Source organism: Mustela nivalis (assembly GCF_964662115.1).
Source record: "Mustela nivalis genome assembly, chromosome: X".
In the NCBI taxonomy this organism is placed as follows: Eukaryota; Metazoa; Chordata; class Mammalia; order Carnivora; family Mustelidae; genus Mustela; species Mustela nivalis.
The window spans coordinates 47,948,872-47,969,714 of NC_139040.1; positions in this window are offsets into that span (position 1 = coordinate 47,948,872).

Genomic DNA, 20,843 nt, shown 5'->3' on the forward strand with positions numbered 1-20,843 from the left:
ACTTCTGTCAACAAGGAAACTGACAGGAACATTCAAAATAGCTGAGATTTCGGGTGGGACAGCCTAGCAGTACAAAGGGAAGAAAAAAATGATCACAAAACATCTTTGGCATTTTTACTTATGTCCAGTGGAAGAGGTGAATATATTTTAGCAACTCATTCCTAATGAGGAAACTTTCTAATTGTAGACAGTTGTTTCCCACAATAATGGGATACCCACAAGCTATTTTTTTGTTTTTGATTATTCATTAAAGAAAGTGATGGAGAAAGAACAAAATGAACTTTTATGTTTTTCTGCAATGCTATATCAGGTTTCTCTTTTCACATTTCTTTTTTAAAGGAAAGAAGAAACTGAAAAAGTGTAAAGGAGGAAGGAAACAATATTAGTTTAAATTGGTTGGAATATTATCTTACTTGAACACTTATCCCAGTAGTGAATTTAACTAAGAAAACCACACTAGGGAATTTCTGCAGTATAAGGAAGTTCAATTTATACTTTTTTGTTGGCATTAGATTATGAATGAAAGAATACAGATTATAAAGGGGAAAACTAGTTTGAGAATCAGAAACCCTGCATCCACTACCCTCCAAAGGCAGGACAAAAGCAAAAACAGAAAAAAAAAAAAGTCTAAATACAGTAGGTACAATTTAAATTAGATATTAGGAGATCATAGAATTTGGAATTTAATCCAGTCAAAGGAGCATCAATTTCAATTTCTAACTCCTATAAGATCTCTTAGACTCAGTTTTCTTGTCTATTAAATAGAAATAATATTGCTTAACTTGCAGGATTGTTATAAGGAATAGATATGATCATAAGAAGGTTAATACATACCTGACATGAATAGATCAAATTGTGTTTACTGTTATTGTTCTCACAGGTTTTTACCCAAAGAATGCATGAAATATTAATGTGTTTTCTGAATTCCCAAGACCTGATCTACATTTAGCCAAAAACCACAGTATTCTAGGATCTCTGTCACATTGTTATTAGAGAAAAATAGGAATTTGGGGAAGGATGGGTGGTCCAGGACTAGGTAGGGATATGTTAGAAAAGATTCAGTTTCCTTCACACAATTCCCAAATCCACTGGAAATTAAGGGACTGCAATAGCACATAGTATTCCAAATATTTTTATGTCATTTTACCTAAAGCAGGTGGTGTTGAGATTTGATGGTGCTATAGCTGTATGCTATTTGCAATTCAGAATCAGATGGAACTGCAACATTTTCCTTAGCCATGTTATAAGAACATTAGAATAAAGTTGAATGATAGAAACCGTGATAACTTTAGGAATCTATTTAGGACATGCAAATCTATTTTTCAAAAAATTTCTTAATTTAAGTTCACTTAATTAATATATACCATATTATTAGTTTCAGGGATAGAATTCAGTGATTCATCAGTTGCATACAACACCCAGTTTTCATTACTTTAAGTACCATCCTTAATGCCCATCACCCAATTACACTTCCCACCCTCCCACCCACCTCCCTTCCAGCAACCCTCAGTTTATATTCTAAAGTTAAGAATCTTTTATGGTTTGCCTCCCTCTCACTTTTCATCTTAATTAATTTATCCTTCCCTTCCACTATGCTCACTTGTTTTGTTTCTTAAATTCCATATATGAGTGAAATCATATGGTATTTGTCTTTCTTTGACTTATTTTGTTAAGTATAATACCCACTAGTTCCATCCATGTCATTGTAAATGTCAAGATTTAATTCTTTGTGATAACTGACCAATACTCCATTGTATATACATATACCACTTCTTCTTTACCCACTCATGTGTTGATGGACCTCTGGGCTCTTTCCATAGTTTGGCTATTGCGGACATTGCTGTTATAAACATTGGGCCGCATGTTCCCCTTTGAGTCACTATGTTTGTATCCTTTGATAAATAATTAGTAGGGAGTTGCTGTGTTCTAGGGTAGCTCTATTTTCAACTTTTTAAGTAATCTCTACACTGTTTTCTAGAGTGGCTTTACCAGTTTGCATTCTCAACAAAAAAATGGGAAAATTTATCACGTGTCTGTTAGCCATCTGTATGTCTTTTTTGGAGAAATATCTGTCCATGTCTTCTGGCCAATTCTTGACTGATGTTTTGTTTTTTGGGTTTGAGTCTGATAATTTCTTTACAGATTTTGGATACTAGTTCTTTATTTGATAAGTCATTTGCAAATATCTTCTCCCATTCCATAGGCTGCCTTTAATTTTGTTGACTGTCCCTTTGCTGTGCAAAAGCTTTTTATCTTAACAAAGTCCTAACAGTTCATTTTTGCTTTTGTTTCCCTTGCCTTTGGAGACATGTCTACCAAGAAGTTGCTGTGGTCAAGGTAAAAGATGCTGTTGCCTGTGTTCTCCAGGATTTTGGTACTTTCCTATCTCACATTTGGTCTTTCATCCATTTTGAGTTTACACTTTTGTATATGGTGTAAAAAAGTGGTCCAGTATCATTATTCTGCATGTGGCTGTCCAATTTTCCCAACACCAATTTTGGAAGAGACTGTCTTTTTTCCGTTGGGTATTCTTTCCTGCTTTGTTGAAGATAAGTTGACCATAGAGTTGACGGTCCATTTCTGGGTTCTTTATTCTGTTTCACTCATCGATGTGTCTGTTTTTGTGCGAGTACCATACTGTTTTAATGATTACAGCTTGAAGTCTGGAGCTCTGATGCCTCCAGTTGGTTTTCTTTTTCATCATTACTTTGGCTATTCAAGGTCTTTTCTGGTTACATACAAGTATTATAATTGTTTGTTCTAGGTTTGTGAAAAATGCCAATGGTATTTTGATAGATATGTCATTGAATGTGTAGACTGCTTTGGATAGCATAGAGATTTTAACAATATTTGTTCTTCCAATCCATGAATATGAATTTTTTCTTCCATTTCTTTGTGTCATCCTCAATTTATTTCATAAGTATTATATAGTTTTCAGAGTACAGATCCTCTTTGACTTTGGTTAGGTTTATTGTTAGCTATCTTATGGATTTTGGTGCAATTATTTTTGGGATGTATTTCTTGATTTCCCTTACTTTTTCTTCATTGTTATTGTGTAGAAATGCAACTGACTTCTGTGCATTAATTTTATATGCCGTGACTTTGCTGAATTCCTGTATGAGTTCTAGCAATTTTTGTTGGAGTCTTTTGGGTTTTCCACAGAGTATCATGTCATCTCTAAAGAGTGAATGTTTGACTTCTTCTTTGCCAGTAAGGATGTCTTTTTTTTTTTTTTTGTCTGATTGTTGAGGCAAGGACTTCCAGCACTATTTTGAACAACAGTGGTAATAGTGGACATCCCTGCCATATTCTTTTTTTTTTTAAGATTTTATTTATTTATTTGACAGACAGAGATCACAAGTAGGCAGAGAGGCAGGCAGAGAGAGAGAGAGAGAGGAGGAAGCAGGCTCCCTGCAGAGCAGAGAGCCCGACATGGGGCTCAATCCCAGGACTCTGGGATCATGACCTGAGCTGAAGGCAGAGGCCTTAACCCACTGAGCCACCCAGGCACCCCCATCCCTGCCATATTCTGACCTTGGGGTAAAGATCTCAGTTTTTTCCCATTAAGGATGATAATTGTTGTAGGCCTTTCATATATGATTTATGTTATTAAAGTATGTTACCTCTATCCCTACACAGCAGAGGGTTTTTATTAAGAAAGTGTGCTGTATTTTGACAATTTTTTTTTCTGTATCTATTGAGCGGATCTTATGCTTCTTGTCCCTTCTTTTTTTTTAATGTGGTGTATCACACTGATTGATTTGCACATGTTGAACCACCCTTACAACCCAGGACTAAATTCCACTTGGTCATGATGAATAATCCTTTTAATGTATTGCTGGATCCTATTAGCTATTATCTTGGTGAGAATCTTTGCACCTGTGTTCAGCAGGGATATTGGTCTGTAATTCTTCTTTTTGGTGGTGTCTTTGTCTGGTTTGGGGATCGAGGTAATGCTGGTCTCTTAGAATGAGTTTGGGTGTTTTCCTTCAATTTCTATTATTTTGGAATTGTTTCAGAAGAATAAGTATTTTTTAAATGCATGGTAGAATACACCTCTAAGCCATCCTGGACTGGACTCTTGTTTGCTGGGAGACGTTTAAACACTGATTTAATTTCTTTATTGGTTATGAGTCTGTTCAGGTTTTCTCTGTCTTCCTGTGGCTGTTTTGGTAGTTTATATATTTCTAGGAATTTATCCATTTCTTCCAGATTTCCAATTTGGTGACATATAATTCTCACAATATTCTCTTTTAATTTCTTCAGTGTTGGTTGAGCTCTCTCCTCTTTCATTCATGATTTTATTTATTTGGATCATTTCTCTTTTCTTTTTGATAAGTCTGGCTAGGGGTTTATCAATCTTATTAATTTCTTCAAGGAACCAACTCCTAGTTGTTGATCTATTCCACTTTTTAAAACTTTTTACATCATTGATTTTTGCTCTAATCTTTATTATTTCCATTCTCCTGCTAGATTTATTTATTTATTTAGTTAGTTACTTAGTTATTGCTATTCTCTTTCCAGCTCTTTCAGGTGTAATGTTAGCTTGTGTATTTGAGACTTTCTTGTTTCTTGAGGAAGGCCTGTATTGCTATATACTCCCCTTTGCTAAGACTACCTTTTCCATCTCAAATCTTCTCAATTGTCATGTTTTCATTTTAATTTTCTTCCACATATTTTTACATATTTTTTATTTTATTATTACTTTTTTAAATATCTTTTCAGTGTACCAGAATTCATTGATGTCTTTTATTTCCTAGTTGAACCATGCATTCTTTATTAAGATGTTCTTTAACCTACATGTATTTGTGGATCATTCAATTTTTTTTCCTTGTGATTGACTTCAAGTTTCATAGCATTATAGTCTGAAAGTATACATAGAATTATCTCAGTCTTTTTGTACTTATTGAGACCTGATTTGTGGCCTAGTATGTGATCTATTCTGGAGAATGTTCTTTGTGCACTCAGAAAGAATGTGTATTCTGCTGTCTTAGGATTAAATGACCTGAATATATCTTTTAAGTTCATCTGTGCCAGCGTGTCATTCAAAACTCTTCTTTCCATGTTGATCTTCTGCTTAGATGATATGTCCATTGTCATGAGAAGTTGTTAATTCCCCCACTATTTTTATATTATTATCAATGTGTTACTTAATTTTGTTATTAATTTGTTTATATATTTGGCTGCTCCCAAGTTAAGGGCATAAATATTTATAATGGTTAGATCTTCTTATTGGATAAATCCTTTTATTATGATATACTGTATTTCATCTCTTATTACAGTCTTTGCTTTAAAACACACTTTGTTTGATAGAAGGGTGACTACTCCAGCTTTCTTTTGCTGTCTATTAGCATGATAACTGGTTTTCCACCCCCTCACTTTTAATATGGAGGTCACATTGTGTCTCAAATGAGTCTCTTATAAGCAGAGATCCTTTTTTTTAATCCATTCCTATATGCTATGTCTTTTGATTAGAACATTGAGTCCATTTACATTCAGAGTAATTATTGAAAGATATGAATTTAAGGCCATTGTATTACCTGCATAATAACTATTCCTGTAGATTGTCTATATTTCTTTCTAGACTTTGTTACTTTTGCTCTCCCTCTGCTCAAACGGTCCCCTAAATATTTCTTGTAGGGCTGGTTTAGTGCTCACAAATGCCTTTAGTTTTCAATTATCCTAGAAATTCTTTTTTTTTTCTTCCTTTATTCAGAGTTACTGTCTTACTGGATAAGGTATTCCTGACTGCATATTTTTCTCATTGAACACATTGAATATATCATGCTAGTCCTTTGTGGTCTATCAGGTGTCTGTGGACAGGTCTGCTGCCAGCCTTATGTGTATACACTAATAGGTTAAAGACTTCTTGTCCTGATCTGCATTCAGGAATTTCTCTTTATGTTTAAAATTTTCAAGCTTCTCTATAATATGTTGAGGTATTGACCTGGTTTTGTTGGTTTCAAGGGGGTTTCTCTGTGTCTCCTGTATTTAAATGCCTGTTTCCTTCCCCATATTAGGGAAGTTCTCTACTATAATTTGTTCAAATAAACTTCCTATCCATTTCTCTAACTCCTCATTAATTGGGTTCACTATAATACAGATATTATCTCACTTTATGGAATTGCTGAGCTCTCTAAGTCTCCCCTCATGATCCAATAGTTTTCTTTCACTTTTTTTTTTCAGGTTCATTATTTTTCATCACTGATGTGCTATTCTGATTCTTTCATCCTTACTTTTATGGTTCCATTTGGGACTACATCTTGATACTAGAATTTTTAATTTTGGCTTATCCAGATTATAGCATTTTTTAAAATCCCTATACTAAGGGATTCTTTAGTGTCTTCAGTGTCTTTTTCTTTTTCTTTTCTTTTTTTTTTAAATTTCTACTCTTTTTTTCAGTGTTCCAAGTTTCATTGTTTATGTGCCACACCCAGTGCTCCATTCAGTACATGCTCTCCTATTTAATACCTGCCACCAGACTTGCCCACTTCTCCACTCCCTCACCTCCAAAACCTTCCGTTTGTATTTCATAGTCCACTGTCTTTCATGCTTCATCTTCCACATGGATATATTCCACTTCACTTTTGCTTTCCTTCTCCTAATATCCTCCATGTTATTCTTTCTGCTCCACAAGTAAGTGAAACCATATGATAATTGATTCTCTCTGCTTGATTTATTTCACCCAGCATAATCTCCTCCAGTCCTGTCCATGTTGAGAGAAAAGTTGGGTATACATCCTTTCAGTTATGGGCATAATATTCCATTGCATATAAGGACCATATTTTCTATTGTAGCCATTGCTGCTATGAATATTGGGGTACAGATGGCCCTTTTCACTACATCTTTTCACTACATCTGTATCTTTGGGGTATAAACCCAGTAGTACAACTGCAGGCTCATAGGGTAGCTCTATTTTTAATTTTTGAGGAATCTCCACACTGTTTCCAAAGTGGCTCCACCAACTTGCATTCCCCCCAACAGTGTAAGAGGGTTCCCCTTTCTCCACATCCTCTTTAACACCTGTTTTTTACTGTCTAGTTATTATTTTTCCAATTCTAATTGGTGTAAGGTGGTATCTTAATGTGGTTTTGATTTGAATCTCTCTGATGACTAGTGATGGTGAACATTTTTCATGTATCTGTTAACCATTTGTATGTCTTCATTGGCGAAGTGTCTGTTCATGTCGTCTGCCCATTTTGTGATGTGATTATCTGTTTTGTGGGTGTTGAGGAGTTCTTTATAGATATTGGATATCAGCCCTTTGTCTATACTGCCATTTGCAAATATCTTCTCCCATTCAGTGTATTGCCTCTTTGTTTTGTTGACTGTTTCCTTTCCTGTGCAGAAACTTTTGATCTTGATGAAGTCCCAAAGGTTCATTTTTTATTTTGTTTCCTTTGTCTTTGGAGACATGTCTTGAAAGAAGTTGCTTTGGCCAGTGTTGAAGAAGTTACTGCCTATTTTCTCCTCTAGGATTTTGATGGATTCCTGCCTCACCTTGAGGTCTTTCATCCATTCTGAGTTTATCTTTGTGTATGGTATAAGAGAATGGTCAAATTTCATTTTTTTATATATATCTGTCCAATTTTCCCAGCACCATTTATTGAAGAGACTGTCTTTTTTCCACTGTATATTTTTTCCTGTTTTGTCAAAGATTATTTTACCATAGAGTTGTGGGTGCACATCTGAGCTCTCTACTCTTTTCCACTGATCTATGTGTCTCTTTTTGTGCCAGTACCATGCTGCATTGGTGATCACAGCTTTGTAGTAAAGCTTGAAATTGGGCAACACAATGGCCCCAGTTTTGTTTTTCTTTTTCAACATTTCCTTAGCAATTCAGGGGCTTTTCTGGTTCCATACAAATTTTAGGATTGTTTGTTTCAGCTCCTTGAAAAATGCTCGTCGAATTTTATATCAGGATGGCATTGAAAGTATAGATTGCTCTAGGCAGTATAGACATTTTAACAATGTTTATTCTTCCAATTCATGAGCATGGAATGGTCTTCCATCTTTTTGTGTCTTCTTCAATTTCATTCATGAGTGTTCTGTAGTTCCTTGAGTACAGATCCTTTACCTCTTCAATTAGGTTTATTCCCAGGTATTTCATGGTTCTTGGTGCTATAATGAATGGAGTCAATTCTCTCATTTCTCCTTCTATATTTTTATTGTCAGTGTATAAGAAAGCAACTGATTCTGTACATTGATTTTGTGTCCTGTTACATTACTGAATTGCTGTATGAGTTATAGTAGTTTTGGGGGTGGAATCTTTTGGGTTTTCCATATAACATATCATGTCATCTGTGAAGAGAGTTTGATTTCTTCTTTGCCAATTTGAATACATTTTATTTCTTTTTGTTTTCTGATGGCTGTTGCTAAGACTTCTAGTATTATCTTGAACAACAGTGGCAAGTGTGGGCATCCTTGTGTTCCTGATTTCAATGGGAAGGCTGTCAGCTTTTCTCCATTGAGAATGATATTTGCTGTTGGTTTTTCATAGATGGATTTTATGTAGTTGTGGAATGTTCTCTCTATCTTTATACTCTGAAGACTTTTAATCAGGAATGGTTGCTCTATTTTGTCAATGCTTTTTCTGCATCAATTGAGAGGACCATGTGGTTCTTCTCTCTTCTCTTATTGATTTATTCTATCACATTGATTGATTTGTGAAAGCTGAACCATGCTTACATACCAGGGATAAATCCCACCTTATCATGGTGGATAATCTTTTTAACATACTGTTGGATCCTATTAGCTAGGGTCTTGCTGAAAATCTTATCATGCATATTCATCAGGGATATTGGTCTGAAATTCTCCTTTTTGATGGGGTCATTGCCTGGTTTTGGGATCAAGGTAATGCTGGCTTCATAGAAAGAGTCTGGAAGTTTTTCCTTCTGTTTCTATTTTTTTGTCCTTCAGTTTTGGGACAATATGCATTATTTCTTCTTTGAATGTTTGGTAGAATTCCCCAGAGGATATCTCAGGTCATGGACTCTTGTTTTCTGGGAGGTTTTTGATCACTGCTTGAATCTCATTACTAGATATTGGTCTATTAAGGTTGTCAATTTCTTCCAGTTTCAGTCTTGGAAGTTTATTGGTTTCTAGGAATGCATCCATTTCCTCCAGTTTGCTTAACTTACTGGCATATAGCTGTGGATAATAATTTCTGATGATTGTTTCTGTTTCCTTGGTGTTTGTCGTGATCTCTCCCCTTTCATTCGTAATTTTATTAATTTGGGTCCTCTCTCTTTTCTTTTGCATTAGTTTGGCCAGTGGTTTATCAATCTTATTAATTTATTCAAAGAAGGAGCTTCTAGCTTCAATGATGTGTTTTACTGTGTCTCTAGTTTCTAAGTCATCAATCTCTGCTCTAATCTTGATTATTTCCCTTCTTGTACACGGGCTTGGCTCAATTTGTTGTTGATTTCCCAGTTCCATAAGGTGTAAAGAGAGTTGTTGTATTCAGAATTTTTCAATTTTTTTGAGAGAGGCTTGGATGGCTATGTATTTCCCCTTTAGGACCACCTTTGCCATACCCCATAGTTTTTTTTTTTCACTGATGTGTCTTCATTCTCATTGGTTTCTATGAATTGTTAAAGTTTTTTGATTTCCTGGTTGTTCTAAACATTCTTGAACAGGATGGTCTTTAGCTTCCAAGTGTTTGAATTCCTTCCAAATTTTTTCTTGTGGTTGAGTTCCAGTTTCAAAGCATTGTGGTCTGAGAATGTGCAGGGAATAAATCTCAGTCTTTTGCTATCAGTTGAGCCCTGATTTGTGACCCAGTATGTGATCTATTCTGGAAAAAAATATCTATTTGTGCTTGAGAGGAATGAGTATTCTCTTGTTTCAGGGTGGAATGTTCTGTGTTTATCTATGAGGTCCATCTGGTCCTATGTGTCATTCAATGCTCTTCTTTGTTGATTTTCTGTTTAGATGGTCTGTCTATTGCTGAGAGTGTCATGTTAAGATTTCCTACAATTAATGTATTCATATCAATATGACTCTTTATTTTGTTAAATAGTTGGCTTATATAAATTGGCTGCTCCCATGTTGGCAGTATAAATATTTATAATTGTTAGATCTTCTTGTTAGATAGACACTTTCAGCATGATGCACCATCCTTCTGTATCTCTTACTACAGTCTTTAGCTTAAAATCTAATTCATATTTTATTAGAATCACTACCCCAGCTTTCTTTTGAGTTCTGTTAGCATGAAAGATGCTTCTCCGCCCCTTCACTTTCAGTCTGGATGTATCTTCAGGTTCAATGTGTGTTCTTGAAGACAGCGTACAGACTGGTCTTGTCATTTTATCCAGTCTGCAACCCTGTGTGTGTTTTTATGGGGCAATTTAGGATATTCACATTGAGAGTGATTATTAAAGGGTAAGTTTTTATTGATATCATGTTGCCTGAGAAGACCTTGTTTCTGTAGATTGTGAATTTCTGTTCTATGTTACTCTCAGGTTCTTTCTTCTTTTATAGAACCCCCCTTAATATTTCTTGTAGTGCTGGCTGGGTGGTCACATACTTTTTTAAATGTTGCCAGTCTTGGAAACTCTTTATTTCTCCATCCATTCTGAATGTTATCTTTGCTGGATAAAGTATTTTTGGATGCATTTTATTCTCATTTAGTGTCCTGAATATGTCTTGCCTGACCTTTATGGCTTGCCAGGTTTCTGTGGACAGGTCTGACGTTATTCTGATGATCCTTCCTCTGTATGTAAGGAGTTTCTTCCCCCTACCTGCCCTTAAGCCCTCCTCTCTGAATTTACAACTGTGGATTTCACAATTAACTGTCTGGATGTCTTTGTAGACTCATTGATCTTGGGTTTGGGGTCCTCTCTGTCTCTAGGACATGAACACTTGTCCCATTCTCCAGATTAGGGCAAATTTCAAACAGAAATTTTTTAACTATATATTTTCTAGTCGTTTCTCTTTCTCCACCCCTTCAGGGATCCCAATAATTCTAATGTTGGAATGTTTCATGATATCATTTATTTCCCTAATTCTGTTTTCATGGCTTCTAAGCTGTTTGTTCCAGGCCTCCTCCTGATCCTTTTCTCTATCAGTTTTTCCTCTAGATCACTAATTCTATCTTCTGCCTCAGTTACCCTAACTGTTAGAGTATTTATATTAGATTGGATCTCATTGATAGCATTTTTTTTTTCACTTCTGCTAGGTTGGCTTTCACTTCAACCCTTAGAGATTCTATGTTGTCACTAATAGTTTTTCCAACCTAGACATTGCCTGGATAATTGTTATCCTGAATTCTCTTTCTGACATACTCTTTATGTCTATATCTAAAGGTTCTGTGGGAGAGAGCACAGTCTCTGAATTTTTCCTTTGTTGGGTGTTCCTCCTGCTAGTCATTTTGGTGAACAATGTTTGAGGGGATGTATAGCTGAATATATCAACCATGATCCAGTCAAGGTGCACCTTGGAAAGTTTCAGAGCAATCAAAAGTCACTACCAAGAAGAAAGGAAAAAAGGAAAAAAAAAGAAATAGAAAAGGAGAAAAAAAAAAACAGAAAAAAAAACCCACCCAAGTGAACCCCAAAGGTAAAATTTATAAGGTACAAAAACAAAAATGAACAAACAAAAAGACTGACAAAATAAAAAAATAAAAGGCAAGAAGTAAAAAAAAAAAAAAAAAAAGAAAAGAAAAACCCAGCCAAAATTAATTCCAAGGATAAGATTTATACAGTACAAAAACAAATACACAGGAGCACTGGTAGAATAAGATGGAAGGTGGTTATAAACACTTGATGTGGGTGAGAAAGGTTATTTCATTTCTTCCTGGGAGTATCTTTGTTATTTCTGTTAAAAGACTCAACTTTCCAGAGATGTAGGGAAAATAAAATTGGTTCATATATAGGGGTAATATTGAATAGGGAAAAGGGATTACTTTGAAGCTTATATCTATATGTATATTAAAAAATTAAACACAGTTATAAGTATGAAAAAAGTTCAAGTTTGAAAGTTATTATGGGGGCGCCTGGGTGGCTCAGTGAGTTAAGCCGCTGCCTTCAGCTCAGGTCATGATCTCAGGGTCCTGGGATCTAGTCCAGCATCGGGCTCTCTGATCAGCAGGGAGCCTGCTTCCCTCTCTCTCTCTCTCTGCCTGCCTCTCTGCCTGCGTCTCTGTCTACTGTGATCTCTCTCTGTCAAATAAATAAATAAAATCTTTAAAAAAAAAAAGAAAGTTATTATGGAATATGTATTAAACATCTAGTTGTAATAGTAAGTGGGTTAAAAAATAAAAGAACAAGAACATGAGAACAAATTTAAAAAAATAAAGGAAAGTTGTATCTATGAAATATACAGGTATTGGGGCAATATCAGGGGTTTAATATATATATTTTTCCCCTAATGTTGTGGTTTTCCAGTTTTATGGGGACCCTGTGGTTATTGTCCTCTTGTTCTTTTAGCTTGTCTTCTGGGGTTGGGACCTACTGGCTTGTTTTTCAGTCAGTCTTGCTTGGACTGAGGTGCCCTGACCCCCTATCAATGGGTTAGGGTCTGTGGCAACTGATTTTTCAGGCTTTTTGTTCTCTGGATGTTTTTTCCTTTGGTGTCTTTTTTGGCTTTTCAGAGGGTTAGTGCAAAGTAAACTGTCAGCACCCAGTCCCCCACTTCAGAGAGAAACCTCAGTCAACCCTCCTCTGGATGGTCCAGAACACACAGACTCCCTTTCTGCAAACTCTGCTGAACACTACAACCTCCCACAGGCAGTGTGCACTTCCAGCCACAGTCTCAGTGGTCATCTGAGGCCTCTGCTTGCCTCTGCACCCCCATGTCACTAAAATTGTGAGCAATACTGGTCTCGATGAACCCAAACCCAGTGGCTGCCATTGCAAGGACTGCTGTCTGGAGATCAAACCCATGCCAGATGCCTTCAGACTCCATGGCTTTTGTGCAGGTTGTGGAATGCTGGAGGTCCAGGGATCTCTGGCAGAAGCCTGCCCCAGGCTCTGTCAGGCACAGGCAGGGGTGCATGGAGCCCCAGTGGTGGTGCAAACAGCAGAAAGCCATAAGCTCAGGGACCACCAACTGGATCACCCACTGAGCTCTCTCTGACATGGGCAGGCACCAGCTGTGACTGCCTTTGGACTGTGGGCTTAGTTCCATTAGGCCACCCAATTCCAGCAACTGCCCCTTAAGACTCTTTGTTCTTTTTGTGTGCTTTTAACCAGACTTCAACTTAATGCTGGTCCCCAACTACAGGACACTTTTTTATTGGGGTATTACTTTGTAATGGGTCACTCCTGGTGGCCCCCTCCCCCCTCTGTTTATGCTCCAATATCAGTCTGAGCATTCCTACTCTGTTTTACTTCTCCACAGATGATCTCTTGCTCAGGTAGATATCCAGAAGTGTATAATCTTACATCTCAGGCTGATTTCATTTGTGCTCAGAGTATTGTGGTAGATTTTTAGCTCAATTCAGGGGACTGTTTGAAACATGGTCTCCTAGTTCTCTGCCATTTTGCCCCCCTCCTCCTCCTCCTCCTTCTTCTTTTTTTTTTTTCTTTTAAGATTTTAGTTATTTATTTGACAGACAAAGAGTGAGCACTAGAAGGGGGAGAGCAGACAGAGTGAGAGGGAGAAGCAGGCTTCTCATCGAGTGGGGAGCCTGATGCAGGGCTCTTTCCCAAGACCCTGAGATCATTACCTGAGTCAAAGGTAGATGTCCAGTGACTGAGTCACCCAGGCATCCTTCCAATGCCTTTTTTAAGCCCAGCTGCATCTTTATAATTGTTGTTTTAAATTCTAGTTTTACTTCTATCTGTATTGATTAAATCCCTGGGAATGAGTACTACCTTTGGTTCTTTCTTTTAGTGTGAACTTCTCCATTTTGTCATCTTGTCCAGAAAAATAAATCTTTTTTTTTTAATTTTATTTATTTTATTTGACACAGAGAGAGATCACAAGTAGGCAGAGAGGCAGGCAGAGACAGAGGGGGAAGCAGGCTCCCTGCTGAGCAGAAAGCCCGATGCGGGGCTCGATCCCAGGACCCTGAGATCATGACCTGAGCCGAAGGCAGCAGCTTAATCCACTGAGCCACCCAGGCGCCCCTTGTTCAGAAAAATAAAAAAAGGAAGAGAAAAAAACAACAGTGACAGCAGAAAGGAAATAATAAAATAAATAAAACTAGATTCTGGGTGTGTGCTTGTCTGCTTGTTAAAAGAAACTAGATCCCAAAATAAGAATTTCTTTATTGCTATATAAATAGCTTAACTATATATATAGTTAAATATATAAAAATATTATATATTTATATATAATATTTATCATATAATTTAAATATTATATATATACTTTCATATATATGATAAAATAAAATGAAAGGAAACAATAAATAAATATATATTATATATAAAAATTAAAATTAAAAATAAATAAAAAATAATTGAAAAGGGAATGAGTGACCCTGGTGTTGGTTATTAAGGAGACCACATATTGCATGGAGCACTTGGTGTTATATGTAAACAATGAATCTTGGAACATTACATCAAAAACTAATTATGTACTGTTCAGTGACTAACATAACATAATAAAAAATAAAAATAAATAAAACAAGAGTTTATGGGAAAATAATTGAAAAAAAAAATAACAACAGATAATGTTAAATGTCTAAAGAGTAAAAATACAAGGAATGTTATATACTGTTTCTCCCCAAAAACTGAAGCTTTGCAGTCCTCTGTGATCAGTAAACATGGTGGAAGTGAGTGTTTTTGCTGGTCTTCTCACAGGGGTGGGGGGCTGTTGCACTGATTCTCAGGTGGACTTTCCCTAGTGCAGCTGCACCTCCCATGCCAGAGGCAGGACTCAGTGTCAGCAGCTCTGGATTCTACCTTGTGGTGCTATTTTGCTCCCTGAAGGTTTTTAGCACCAATGGCAGGATGAATATGGATGTGCCCCAGTCTCTAGCCCAGGAACTGAAAATTCACCCCCCCACACTCTTCAGGGATCCCTCACAACAGAGGAATCAATCACTCTTGTCTCCTCTGTTTCTGTCAGAATTCTGTGTTCCCCTGGCCTGTGACTGATAATTTTTATATCACGCACACAACTGAGTTTCAGAACTGCAAATTCTACAGATTCCTGTGGACCCATGCTCTTTCTCCTGGGGAAAGAGTGATGGTTCTTGCCACACTTCTGCTTTTTGATGGACTCCTGCCAAAAAAGCAGTGACATGACCATGCAACAGTTCACAGTTTATGTCAGCATAGAGCAGAAAGCCTGCACCTAGAATCTCTGTTTTCAGCCAGCTTCCTCACTCCTATGCTAGGATCTCTGCTGCATTCAGGCACCACCCATTCTTCCTGTGACCCCTGGGATCCTGAGACCACACTGTCACACCTGGGATTATGCCCACTTTACCACCTGAGTACTTTTAAGCCAGGGACATTCCCCACTGTAGCAGAGCTCTTATAGTTCTGATTTTGCATTACTCTACTTATAACAATTTGCAATAGCCTCCTTAAGCAGGCTTCCTCCCATCCACCAGATCCTTAGTTATATCACAATGTATTCATGTCTCCACACCTCCTACCTTCCAAATGGTGGTTACTTTTCTACTTGTACACATGCATCATTTCTTTTCTCAGATCTCTGATTTTGCAGGTGTTCAGAATGATTGAAAACTATCTAGGTGTATTCAAGGGACCAGACAAACTTAGGATTCCCCTACTCTGTCATCTTACCTTCTCTAGGATGAAGCCTTTTTAAGGTATTTGCAGCCCAAATGGCTCATTGAGGCTATGATTCCTTTCAAAAATGGATGAGGGAATTTTGCCTCACTCTGTTTCTTTTTCTGTAAAATGAAAAATAACAATGACTCTCTGGCTCTTCTTTACAAAGGATTTTTTAAATTTTGTCTTTTTAAAATTTTATTTATTTATTTGACAGAGAGAAAGAGAGAGAGACAGAGAAAGTGCAAGCAGGGGAGCGGGAAAGGGAGAAGCAGATGCCCCATTGAGCAGGGAGCCTGAGGCAAGGCTCAGTCCCAGGACCCTGGGATTATGACCCGAGCCAAAGGCAGACACTCAACTGACTGATCCACCCAGGCAACCCTGTAAACTTTCTTTTTATGATAAGGATTAAAGATGATAATGAAATCATGAAAATAAACCTCTCATTTTTTCCACATCAAAAAATGTACAGAAATTAGAGATTTATTTATGTGTGTATAATGTATTTATATATTTATTCATAAATATTATTTGAGAGAAAGAGCACAACAGGGGGAGAGATAGAGGGAGCAGAGATATAGACTCCCTGCTGACAAGAAGACCTACGCAGGGCTCAACCCCAGAATTATGAGGTCATGACCTCTACTGAAGACAGACACTTAACCAACTGAGAAATGCAGGTGCCCCAGAAATTAGTTTTAAAGATAGGAATTGATCAAAAGATTGTCATAGCTCAAGAGGAATTTAAGATTTCTGGTTTCTCCTTTCTATTTTTTTTAAGTGGTAATTTTTCTTAGAAAAGGTCCTGAGCTATTTGTGATGGTCCCATGTACTCTTCACCTAATGACTAAGGTGAAATAAAGAGGGAGATGGAAAAGAGAGAGAGTCAGGTTATATATTTTGGGTGTGACTAGAGCACATTAATGAACTTAAAAAATTTTTTAAGCATACTTGAAAAAAGGTGGTATGGTTTAGTAGTTAATAACATGAGCTCTGGTATCAGCCAATCCTGGGTTTGATTCTCTGCACTGAGACAATGAACAAGATTATTTAAATCTCTTTCTGGCACACAGTAGCATTCGTGAAATGTAACATCTTCTAAAGTCTGTTTCTCACCTTCACCATTAATGGCACACTAAATTCCCACCAAAAATCAAGCCAAAGGGGGGGGGAGGAGTCAAGATGGCGGAGAAGTAGTAGGCTGAGACTACTTCAGCTAACCGGAGATCAGCTAGATAGCTTATCTAAAGATTGCAAACACCTGAAAATCCATTGGCAGATCGAAGAGAAGAAGAACAGCAATTCTGGAAACAGAAAATAAACCACTTTCTGAAAGGTAGGACCGGCAGAGAAGTGGATCCAAAGCGACGGGAAGATAGACCCTGGGGGGAGGGGCCGGCTCCCGGCAAGCAGCGGAGCAACCGCACACAAAATCAGGACTTTTAAAAGTCTGTTCCGCTGAGGGACATCGCTCCAGAGGCTACCCAGGGCAAAGCCCACACGGGGTCAGCGTGGCTCAGGTCCCGCAGGGTCACAGAAGGATCGGGGGTGTCTGAGTGTCACAGAGCTTGCGGGTATTGGAACGGGAAAGCCGGCTACAGAGACAGAGCCAACAGTAAGCTCGCAGTTCGGGGTGACCTTGAACCGGTCGCAGGCTCGGTGAGCAGGGAGCGCGACCGGAGGTAAGGCAGACGGGAGTAACTGGGCGCTGTTCTCTGAGGGCGCACTGAGGAGTGGGGCCCTGGGCTCTCGGCTCCTCCAGGCCGGAGACCAGGAGGCCGCCATTTGTATTCCCGTCCTCCAGAACTCTACGGAAAGCACTCAGGGAACAAAAGCTCTTGAAAGCAAACCGGACCAGATTACTCACCCCGGACCCTGGTAAGGGCAATACAATTCCGCCTGGGGCAAAGACACTTGAGAATCACTACACCAGACCCCTCCACCAGAAGATCAACAAGAAATCCAGCTGAGAACAAGTTCACCTACCAAGGAGTGCGGTTTCAATACCAAGGAGAGCAGCAGAATTCCAGAGGAGGAGAAAGCAAAGCACGAAACTCATGGCTTTTTCCCTGTGATTTTTTTTTAGTCTTTAGTTAATTTAATTTTTTTCATTTTCATTTTTTTGTTTTTTTTTTTCTCGCCTTTGGGTAAAACTTTTTTTTTAACTGTTACCTTTTTCTTTTTTAACGATTTTTTACTAGTTTATCTAATATATGTATTTTTTTCTTTTTTATATTTTTCTTAGGAGTTTTCTTTTTTTTTAATTCTTTTTTTTTCTTTTTTTTTTTTTTCTTTCTTCCTTTTTGAACCTCCTTTTATCCCCATTCTCCACCCTCACGATTTTGGATCTCTGCTAATTTGGTTAAAGCATATTTTCTGGGGTTGTTGCCACCCTTTTAGTATTTTACTTGCCCCTTCATATACTCTTATCTGGACAAAATGAAAAGACGGAAAAATTCAACAAAAAAAAAGAACAAGACGCAGTACCGAAGGCTAGGGACCTAATCAATACAGACATTGGTAATATGTCAGATCTAGAGTTCAGAATGACAATTCTCAAGATTCTAGCCAGGCTCGAAAAAGGCAAGGAAATTATTAGAGAAACCCTCTCGAGAGATATAAAAGTCCTTTCTGGAGAAATAAAAGAACTAAAATCTAACCAAGTTGAAATAAAAAAAAGCTATTAATGAGGTGCAATCAAAAATGGAGGCTCTCACTGCTAGAATAAATGAAGCAGAAGAAAGAATTAGTGATATAGAAGACCAAATGACAGAGAATAAAGAAGCTGAGCAAAAGAGGGACAAACAGCTACTGGACCACGAGGGGAGAATCCGAGACATAAGTGACACGATAAGACGAAACAACATTAGAATAATTGGGATTACAGAAGAAGAAGAAAGAGAAAGGGGAGCAGAAGGTATACTGGAGAGAATTATTGGGGAGAATTTCCCCAATATGGCAAAGGGAACGAGCATCAAAATTCAGGAGGTTCAGAGAATGCCACTCAAAATCAATAAGAATAGGCCCAAGCCCGTCACCTAATAGTAAAATTTACAAGTCTCAGTGACAAAGAGAAAATCCTGAAAGGAGCCTGGGAAAAGAAGTCTGTAACATACAATGGTAAAAATATTAGATTGGCAACTGACTTATCCACAGAGACCTGGCAGGCCAGAAAGAGCTGGCATCATATTTTCAGAGCACTAAACGAGAAAAACATGCAGCCAAGAATACTATATCCAGCTAGGCTATCATTGAAAATAGAAGGAGAGATTAAAAGCTTCCAGGACAAACAAAAACGGAAAGAATTTGCAAACACCAAACCAGATCTACAGAAAATCTTGAAAGGGGTCCTCTAAGCAAAGAAAGAGCCTACAAGTGGTAGATCAGAAAGGAACAGAGACCATATACAGTAACAGTCACCTTACAGGCAATACAATGGCACTAAATTCATATCTCTCAATAGTTACCCTGAATGTTAAAGGGCTAAATGCACCTGTCAAAAAACACAGGGTATCAGTATGGATAAAAAAAAAAAAAAAGCATCTATATGTTGCCTCCAAGGAACTCATTTTAAGCCCGAAGACACCTCCAGATTTAAAGTGAGGGGGTGGAAAAGAATTTACCATGCTAATGGACATCAGGAGAAAGCAGGAGTGGCAATCCTTATATCAAACAATTAGATTTTAAGCCAAAGACTATAATAAGAGATGAGGAAGGACACTATATCATACTCAAAGGGTCTGTCCAACAAGAAGATTTAACAATTTAAATATCTATGCCCCCAACGTGGGAACAGGCAACTATATAAACAAATTAATAACAAAATCAAAGAAACACATCAACAATAATACAATAATAGTAGGGGACTTTAACACTCCCCTCACTGAAATGGACAGATCATCCAAGCAAAAGATCAGCAAGGAAATAAAGGCCTTAAACGACACACTGGACCAGATGGACATCACAGATATATTCAACATTTCATCCCAAAGCAACAGAATACACATTCTTCTCTAGTGCTCATGGAACATTCTCCAGAATAGATCACATCCTAGGTCCTAAATCAGGACTCAAACGCTATCAAAAGATTGGGATCATTCCCTGCATATTTTAATACCACAATGCTCTAAAGCTAGAAGTCAACCACAAGAGGAAGTTTGGAAAGAAGCCAAATACATGGAGACTAGGCAGCATTTTTCTAAAGAATGAATGGGTCAACCGGGAAATTAAAGAAGAATTGAAAAAATCATTGAAACAAATGATAATGAAAATACAACGGTTCAAAATCTGTGGGACACAACAAAGGCAGTCCTGAGAGGAAAATATATAGCGGTACAAGCCTTTCGCAAGAAACAAGAAAGGTCTCAGGTACACAACATAACCCTACACCTAAAGGAGCTGGAGAAAGAACAAGAAAGAAACCCTAAGCCCAGCAGGAGAAGAGAAATCATAAAGATCAGAACAGAAATCAATGAAGTAGAAACCAAAAAAACAATAGAACAAATCAATGAAACTTGGAGCTGGTTCTTTGAAAGAATTAATAAAATTGATAAACCCCTGGCCCGACTTATCAAAAAGAAAAGAGAAAGGACCCAAATAAATAAAATCATGAATGAAAGAGGAGAGATCACAACTAACACCAAAGAAATACAAACTATTATAAGAACATACTATGAGCAACTCTATGCCAGCAAATTTGACAATCTGGAAGAAATGGATGCATTCCTAGAAACATATAAGCTACCACAACTGAACCAGGAAGAAATAGAAAGCCTGAACAGACCCATAACCAGTAAGGATATTGAAAGAGCCATTAAAAATCTCCAAACAAACAAAAGCCCAGGGCCAGACGGCTTCCCGGGGGAATTCTACCAAACATTTAAAGAAGAACTAATTCCTATTCTCCTGAAACTGTTCCAAAATATAGAAATGGAAGGAAAACTTCCAAACTCATTTTATGAGGCCAGCATCACCTTGATCCCCAAACCAGACAAGGATCCCACCAAAAAGGAGAGCTATAGACCGATATCCTTGATGAACACAGATCCAAAAATACTCAACAAAATACTAGCCAATAGGATTCAACAGTACATTAAAAAGATTATTCACCATGACTAAGTGGGATTTATTCCAGGGATGCAAGTTTGGTTC